Source organism: Glycine soja, chromosome 13, assembly GCF_004193775.1.
Source record: "Glycine soja cultivar W05 chromosome 13, ASM419377v2, whole genome shotgun sequence".
Classification (NCBI taxonomy): domain Eukaryota; kingdom Viridiplantae; phylum Streptophyta; class Magnoliopsida; order Fabales; family Fabaceae; genus Glycine; species Glycine soja.
The window spans coordinates 4,643,591-4,653,199 of NC_041014.1; the positions used below are offsets into that span (position 1 = coordinate 4,643,591).

At 38.7% G+C, this 9,609-nt stretch overlaps 1 non-coding gene across 1 annotated transcript; it reads right to left on the reverse strand.

Moving 5' to 3' along the window:
* Positions 1 to 7,764: 7,764 nt before the first annotated feature.
* Positions 7,765 to 7,871, reverse strand: LOC114382881. Its single transcript, XR_003660339.1, has one exon. It is a non-coding gene; the product is annotated as a small nucleolar RNA R71 (small nucleolar RNA).
* Between the last annotated feature and the right edge of the window lie 1,738 nt (positions 7,872 to 9,609).

The following is a 9,609-nucleotide window of genomic DNA, read 5'->3' on the forward strand; positions in this document are numbered from 1 at the left end:
CGACACACATCAAATATTCACTTAGTGCATGTGAAATTACAAAACTACCCTTAATACAAAAACTAGTCTAGGTGCCCTAAAATACAAGGGCTGAAAAATCCTATATTTCTAGGGTACCCTACCTATAATATGGCGCCCTAAATACAAGGACCAAAATTAATGAAACCTTAATCTAATATGTACAAAGATAAGTGGGCTTAAACTTAGCCTATGAGCCCAAAATCTACCCTAAGGCTCATGAGAACCCTAGGACCTTCTCTTGCATCTTTGGCCCAATCTTCTTGGAGTCTTCTATCCAATGCCCTTGGGGGGTAGGATTGCATCATCAGTCGTCCAAGCAAGCACGAGTAAGAGGAAATTTGATAAAGATTGATGCAGACAACCTCAATGAATTCCTTGAGACACCAGTGGTACTAGAGGAGGGGGTGACCCTACCCATATACTCTAGATTCTACAGGTTGAGGTCTAATCCTCAAGAGATAGAGGCTAGACTATGTATTCCCTGCAAGGGTTTTGTTCTAAACATTGAAGGCTAGCCATGGAAGCTCCTCAGAAAGGACTTGACCACATTGGCCTAAACTTGGAGTGTCCTATCTTACTCCAACCTAGCTCCCACATCCCACACATCAGATTTAAAAATGGATAGAGCTAGGTTGGTTTACGGCTTAGTAACCCATATGGATATGAACATTGGCACCCTTATCTCGGGTCAAATTTCTTCTATTGCTCAATCAAACTCCTCTAGGCTCGAATTTCCAGCCTTGATTACTGCTCTCTGCAGAGCTAGAGGAGTTACTTCTGATAGTTTGACCTACGAGAGCCTGAGCCTAGCCATTAATTTGGCCTACATTAAAAAGAACTGTTGGAATTTGGGTGATCTTACAGTTAATTTCAGAGGGGCAAGGAAGGCAAGGGCAAGACCAGCTGATGTTCCTTCTTCTACTCCACCAGCTCCAGCCACATCTGCTACCCCAGCACGAGCACCTCCAGGCCCATCTACCTAGGGCTCACAACACATAGAGTCCATGCTTCAGAGTCTATGTCAGGGGTAGATATTGGTAATGCAGAGCCTACAGGATGTGGCTCTACAAAAACCCATTATGATAGTGGAGCAGTTTATGGAGAAGGTAGCCTGGCCAAGAGCGCAGCCTTTTCTTGTGAGGGAAGGTGGAGGTCCCACAGCTCAGGTACCTCAGAAGGTGAAGGATGCATCCTCTGAGGCCACAGTCCCCGAGCCATTTGTTTATGAGGCTGATGAGGCAGGCGGGACACAGACGAGATAGGAGGCTGCTACTCCTGAGAGGATACCATAGGTTATAACAAATCCACCCTCACTAGTGGTGGATCTACCTTATCCTCAGCAAGCAACAGACCCTCTTACCCCAGTGCTTGAGATGCCAGATGACCCTGTCACACCTGTCCTGAGACTGACTACCACCCCTCCAGTCACTCCGGTGTTACAATTTACAAATGAGGAGGACACTTAGCAGCAGGACCAGTCACATGAGTTTTAAATTCCTGTTCTTGTTTTTTTGATAAATATTATAATTATTATGCCTTCAGTACATTTTTTTTGTGATATTGGTTTATACTTATGTTTACATACTTTTGTTGTGGATAATTAGTATGCATGTCCTGAAGCATACTGAACAGTTTGACTTGATTCTCTGAGTATGCAATGCAAACATAGTTATATTTTTTTGAAATTGGTGTTGTGAGTTGATTGCATGAATGGATGAAGCATGTGTTAAATCATAAGTTTTGAATAAGCATGTATGTTAGATAGAAAGAACAGGAAAGTAGGCTCACAATTAGAAATGTTAGTCAGTGGACAGATTGATTGTGAAAGAAAAGCTTGAACCATAACCCAGTGAGAGTGTAAACTTAATTGTTGAGAGAACGACTAGCATAAAGCAATGATTTTTGTATCAATCTCTGAATTTTAGAATGAAATGCATGAATTTGGATATGATGAAGGCCATTGTTGTATATACAAGCCACTTGAAAAAAAAAACTTACCTATTTATCAATGATTATATCATTTGCACCCATCTTTGAGTTGAATTGTAATTGTCAAATTGAACCTTGAGCTTTGAATTGTCATCTCCATTTACCTTGCTTAGGTTTTAGGAGAGCACATTGGTTTAAGACAAATTTGTCCTAAATTTGGGGGAGTTTGTTAGGTGGTTAATTTTAAAGGTAAGAAACAACAACACACACAACAAATTAATAAAATGTTTTATGTGTTAAAAAGGGGGGCGGGGGGGGGGGGGGGGGAGAGGAGTTCAAATAAGTGTGTGTTTTGTTAGAACAAAGTCAAGTGAAAGGCTAGTGAGTGAGCTAAGTGGATTGAAAAAACAAATTGGGAAAGTCTAGGATTTGTGCTCTCTTAGAATTCAAGCTTTGGCATCCTAGAAAAACCAATATTTTTTGTAGACCAGCCTCACTACAAGCCAAGAAAAGTCCCTCTAATTCAATTTGTGCATTTCTAACTTTATGACAAGAGATGAAGTACAAAGATTGGACCTCTTGTTAGTTGTTATTGCTAAATAGCTTAAACACATGTGCTTGAGTGAAACAGTGGCCGTGAGACATTGGTTAAGCATCTTTCCATGAAATCTGTCTCCTGCCTAGCTTCATTTAGTTGTGTTGCTTACTAACATGTTCTTTTCTCTGAAAAATTGCATGCCTTGTGAAAAGCAATTGATAAAGGCATTATGTTTCATTTGTTATCATGTGATTATTATTTTGTGAACCACACACCCTTGTAATTAATCACTGCATGTTTTTATCACTTGGGGACTAGTGAGCTGTTCTTTATTTGCTTGAGGACAAGCAAAACTGTAAATTTGGGGGAGTTTGTTAGTCGGTTAATACGACTAACTTTTTGTAAGAAAATGTTGTAAATTGTATACAACTCCTCCCATTTATAGTTCTTTTTGTAGTATTGTAATTACTTTTTGTTAATATAGTTAATCAGTACTTAGTATCCCAATTTTTGTATTTAATGATCATTCCATTTCAATTTTAGGTAAAATGGGAAAGATTGGTGAAGTGCAGAATTTATTGATTCGCTAAGCCGTTTCACGCGCTGAGGGAGCCATCCGCTAAGCGCGACATCCGTTGGCTGAGCGCATAGAAGACTCTGGAAGAAGGATGAGCTGTACAGAAGTGCTGAGCGAGTGTTAACTCGCTAAGCACACTGGTTGCATCCTCAAGGTTGAGCGAGAAGACTGGCGCTAAGCCAAAAGCCAGTTATGCACGCTAAGCGAGCGATGATCTCGCTAAGCGTGCGGCCACCAACAGGATTGCCCATTTAAGCTGAAATCTCGAATTTGGAAGTAGTTTTTTTTTTTTTTGTTTTTAGTTTTGGCTGTGGAGAGACTAAGAGATAGTGGAGCTTGACAAGGAAGCCATCTTGCGGAGCTTTGGATGAGATTTCGAGTGATTGTGAGGTTTCTAGAGGTGGAGGAGACACCCCCACTACTTGTACTTCTTCAGTCTTTCATTTTCTCTTTTCATTGTTGTAAAAGAAGCTTCCCTGCTATGGAGAGCTAAATCCTCAGTTGGTTCTTCCTATGGGGTACTTGATGTAAATATTTTCATATTTATCTAATGATGTTTTATGTGTTCACTGTGCTATCAGTACTTAATGTTGGATTAAGTGGCCTTGGAATAATTAAGAAGGGGGGGGGTTGAATTAATTATTAATGTGTCTTGACTAATTAAAAATTATCCTTCTTAATATTACTAGATTCAATTAGGCTTTACTACTAAGTTATGAGGAAGTAAAGAACAAAAACAATAACTTAGACAAAAGTAAAGCGGAAATAAAAGTACACAGCGGAAAAGTAAAGAGTGTAGGGAAGAAGAAGACAAACACAAGATTTATACTGGTTCGGAAACAACCCGTGCCTACATCCAGTCCCCAAGCAACCACCAGTTCTTGAGATTTACAATAACCTTGTAAAATCCTTTACAAGCAAAGATCCACAAGGGATGTACCCTCCCTTGTTCTCTTTGAACAACCAAGTGGATGTACCCTCCACTTGAACTGATCCACAAGAGATGTACCCTATCTTGTTCTCAGTATTACAACCCAAGTAGATGTACCCTCTACTTGTACCACAAAGGATGTACCCTCCAATGTGTTAAGACAAAGAATTCTCAGGCGGTTAGTCCCTTGAATATTTGTAAAGGGGAAACAAAAGATATCTCAGGCGGTTAGTCCTTTGAAATCTTCTGTTTAAAGGGAAGAAGAAGAATCAAAAGAATTCTCAGGCGGTTAGTCCTTTGAGTCTTTTGGCTAGAGGGAGAAGGAAGAATCAAAAGAATTCTCAGGCGGTTAGTCCTTTGAATCTTTTGGCAAGAGGGAGAAGGAAGAAAAGATAACACCCTTTTGTTTTCTGTAGAATTTGCACTTGTATAAAAACAAAGTTTTGAAAACAAAGTTTAGAAAGCTTTTTGGAAAAGAAAAAGCAATGGGCAAGGGTTAGAGAAAGATTGTGAAAAAGGATTGTTTGGAAGAATATATTATATCTATTTTGAACATGTGCCAAAGTCATGCTTTTATAGACTCTTCATGTCTGGTCAAAGAAACCACTGGAAGAGTTATGACTTTTGAGAAAACCATGTTAAGAGTTATAACTCTTGACTTTTTCTTTAAAACTATTCACTGGTAATTGATTACCACAATGGTGTAATCGATTACACAATGTATTTTATGAAAAGTTGTGACTCTTCAGAATTGGATTTGAATTCCAACGTTCAGATTCACTTGTAATCGATTACTAATATAGTGTAATCGATTACACTATTTGAAAATTATTTTGGAACATTACAAATCTTTTGAAAACATTTTGAAAATCAAACTGGTCACTGGTAATCGATTACTGATAACAGATAATCGATTACCAGAGAGTAATCACTCTGGTAACTTAGAAAATTTGAGAAAATTCTTTTGTAAAACAAAACTGTGCTATTTGGTTTTTGAAAAATTCTTTTAATACTTATCCTATATGAAGTCTTGACTTGTTGCTTCTTGATTTCTTCTCTTGAATCTTGGATTGGATTTTTGATGCTTGATCTTGAAGTCTTGAATCAATCTTGAATCAATCACTTGGGCTTTTGGCATCATCAAAATTGCTTGGTTCATCATCATGAAGCTTGCTTCTACACTTAATTCTAGTGTGCCTTTGCCTTGATCATGCAACTACATGCTTAGTTAGGGTCACTCAACATTGGGAAATGGTTTGATCCATAGAACTTGATAGGACGGGGCTAGCTTATCGTATTTTCACGAGACATCGGGGTACGATAACTTAGTTTTTGGTATGTTATGTATTAATGCGGTTCTGGTTAAGTTTAGTCCAATAAGAGACATCTGAGGATGATGGTTGATTAGGATTAGGCTAAACATGCGTGAGACATCGGGGTTTAGTAGTCCAGGAGACAACATAGAACACATGAACATTATTAGGTAGAGAACATCCTTAGTAACATCAGTCCAATGATGTGCCATTATTTTCTCCTATTTCTTAATCCCTTTTTGCACCATTTTAATTACTGATTTGTCTTAATTGTCAAATTAATAAGGCAGTTTTATTACTTGGGCCCATTCAGCTAATTTGATGTTTTCAATCTAATTTCAGGAATTAATGAAGCATTGGGCTTAATCCGGATTTTGGTCGTGGACTTAAAGAGGGAAAATAAAGCAACGTTTACCTTAGTTAATTTTTAATTTGGAAATTGCAATTTTATTTTATGTTGTTCAGTGTTTATTTTGTTTTGGGCTAGAATAATGTAATAGGGCCCAGTGACTCTGAGTGACCCTTTTAAATAGCAGCCTTGGGATTTTGGTTGAAATTATTTTGATGTTTATAATGTGGTTTCCTGGCAGTTTTCCCTTCACCAATAAACCCACATGCGTTCTGTTAATCTGTGCACGTTTCGTGTTCGATTAATTGCCTCTGTGCTTAAACTGCGTTCATGCTTAATGAACAAGGGGTTAATTGGTGTATGTGTTGCTTAATCACATATTGACAGCCCTAAATTGATTTTCGCTTAGTAAATTAAAATAGGGTTGGATTAAGTGGTTAACTGTTAGGGACAAATTCTTCATGACCAAGGACAAGAGAATGGCTTCTGAATCAGAGGAAACAACACATTTTTACTATTATTAATTTCGTATTCCAGTTCGCTTGTTCTTTAATTCACACAACAAACAACCCCCCCATTGTTACTGTTACTGCTAGTGTATTATGAACATTTGGTTTATCATTTCTCATTGGGAAACGACCTAGGGTCACTTCCTAGTTACTGCATTTTAATGTTTATTTGATTTGGGTAGGCCTCGATCAAATTTGTTACTGTTTATTTAATTCTTGTGTTAGTGTTTAATTCTTTCGTGTTGTGTTAGTGTTGTGTTAGTGTTGTTTAGTACCTTGTTATTTTGTTTAGTGTGTGTTCTGTTTTAGTTTTGCCATTCAGAGCTTCCCCTGTTTCAGTTTTGGTGTTTTGCTGTGAATAGTGCTTTGCGACGGATTCAACGACCACTTTTGTTGAACTGGAAAACAGGGTATTAGTGGAAATCCCTTAGCGACAGATTTTAGAGACCACCCTTGCTGAATTAATTAGGATTTTTTGTTTTGGTAGCTATAGTTGTTATTTTTGGCTGAATTTTTTTGTGGTCACTTCTTTTGATCCATATTTTGTGGGAAAAATAGCTGGAGCCCTTAGTTTGGTCAGATTTGAAAGTTCGCAAAAAGTAGCAAATTTGATTTTTGTCAAAACTTCAAACGATCATAACTTTTGCTCCGGTTATCAGAATCACTATTATTATATCTGTATTTGGGGTAGAAAAAAATTTCCTATGCCTAAGCAGTGGGCCATAGGCCGGCTTAGGTCTCCTTCTTCCAAAAATTGCGATTCTGTCAAAAGCTTTTTATTTTCCAAGTATTATTCTCTTATTTTTCTTAACTTATCATTTTTAGATTCTATAGTTAGACTTTGAATTTTTGTTTGAAATTTTGTGTGCTATCTTATCACCATTTTATAAGGTTGCTCACAAAATTTCAAGTCATTTGGATATCATTTAATGGTAGTTGTAGTTCAAACCTACACTGTTACTTGCATGAGAAGGCAACTAGTTGTGCATGCTGAATGTAGTGTATGACTAGAGGTAATCCATCTGACTTACAACCCTTTGATCCTGAGATAGATAGGACATTTCATAGATTAGTTAGGCATCATTTTATACCTTTTGAGCATCCTGAGCATTCTGTTACCGGTGAGTCTGTGCATTCTGTTATTGGTGATTTTGAACATCCTGATTTTGAGCATTACAATTTCGAGCATTTTGATTCTGATTTTGAACATTCTGAGAACATGGCGCAACCACCACCTTGTGAGAGGACTTTAAGGGAAATGGCTGCACCTGATTTCACCTACGAAAGCTTGTGCATCCAATACCCTGATGAGGATGTCCCGTATGTTCTTAAAACTGGACTAATCCATTTGCTTCCAAAGTTTCATGGCCTTGCAGGTGAAGACCCGCACAAACATTTGAAAGAATTCCATATTGTCTGCTCCACCATGAAACCACCAGATGTCCAGGAGGATCACATATTTCTGAAGGCCTTTCCTCATTCTTTAGAGGGAGTGACAAAGGACTAGCTTTATTACCTTGCTCCACGGTCCATCACAAGCTGGGATGACCTCAAGAGAGTATTTTTAGAAAATTTTTTCCTTGCTTCCAGGACCACGACCATCAGAAAGGATATTTCAGGCATTAGACAACTCAGTGGAGAGAGCCTATATGAATACTGGGAGAGATTTAAAAAACTATGTGCCAGTTGCCCTCACCACCAGATTTCAGAGCAGCTTCTTCTCCAATATTTTTATGAAGGACTCAGTAACATGAAGAGAAGCATGATAGATGCTTCCAGTGGGGGAGCCCTTGGAGACATGACCCCTGCTAAAACCAGGAATTTAATTGAGAAGATGGCTTCCAACTCCCAGCAATTTAGTGCCAGAAATGATGCTATTGTCATTAGAGGAGTGCATGAAGTAGCCACGAATTCATCTTCATCAGTTGAAACCAAGAAGCTTGAAGGTAAGCTAGATACCTTGGTTAACCTGGTAACCCAACTGGCCTTGAATCAGAAATCTATACCTGTCGCAAGAGTCTGCGATTTATGCTCCTCTGCTGACCACCATACAGACCTTTGCCCTTCTATGCAACAACCTGGAGCAATTGAGCAACCTGAAGCTTATGCTGCAAACATTTACAATAGACCTCCTCAACCTCAGCAGCAAAATCAACCACAGCAGAACAATTATGACCTTTCCAGCAACAGATACAATCCCGGCTGGAGGAATCACCCTAATCTCAGATGGTCTAGCCCTCAACAACAACAACAGCAACCTACTCTTTCCTTCCAAAATGCTGCTGGCCCAAGCAGACCATATGTTCCTCCACCAATCCAACAACAACAACAGCCCTAGAAACAACAAACAGTTGAGGCTCCTTCGCAACCGTCCCTTGAAGAACATGTGAGGCAAATGACTATGCAAAACATGCAGTTTCAACAAGAGACCAGAGCCTCCATTTAGAGCTTAACTAATCAGATGGGACAATTGGCTACACAGTTAAATCAACAATAGTCCCAGAATTCTGATAAGCTGCCTTCTCAATCTGTATAAAATCCGAAAAATGTGAGTGCCATTTCATTGAGATCAGGGAAACAGTGTCAAGGACCTCAGCCAGTAGCACCTTCCTCATCCGCAAATGAACCTGCCCAACTTTAATCTACTCCAGAAAAAGATGATGACAAAAATTTAAAGAGTAAATTACCTAACAATTTCTGTGCAGGTGAATCTTCCACTGGTAATTCTGAATTGCAGAAGCAACATATCCCTCTTCCATTCCCTCCAGGAGCAATTACCAACAAAAAAATGGAAGAGGCAGAGAAGGAGATCTTGGAAACATTTAGAAAAGTAGAGGTAAACATACCTCTGCTTGATGCAATAAAGCAAATTCCAAGATATGCTAAATTCTTGAAGGAGCTGTGCACTAATAAGTGGAAGCTTAAAGGAAGTGAAAGAATCAACATGGGCAGAAATGTCTCCGCATTGATTGGTAAATCTGTCCCCCAAATCCCTGAAAAATGTAAAGATCCAGGTACATTCAGCATACCTTGTATTATAGGGAACAATAAGTTTGACAATGCTGTGCTAGATTTAGGAGCTTCTGTTAGTGTTATGCCTCTGTCTATTTTTAATTCTCTATCTCTAGGTCCTTTGCAGTCAACTGATGTGGTAATTCATTTAGCTAATAGAAGTGTTGCCTATCCTGTTGGTTTCATAAAGGATGTCTTAGTTAGAGTTGACGAACTGATTTTCCCTGTTGATTTTTAAATTTTGAATATGGATGATGCAATCCTACCCCGCAAGGGCATTGGATAGAAAAACTCCAAGTAGATTGGGCCAGAGATGCAAGAGAAGGCCCTAGGGTTCTTATGAGCCTTAGGGTAGATTTCGAGCCCATGGGCTAAGTACGAGCCCACTTATCTTTGTAAATATTAGATTAAGGTTTCATTATTTTTGGGC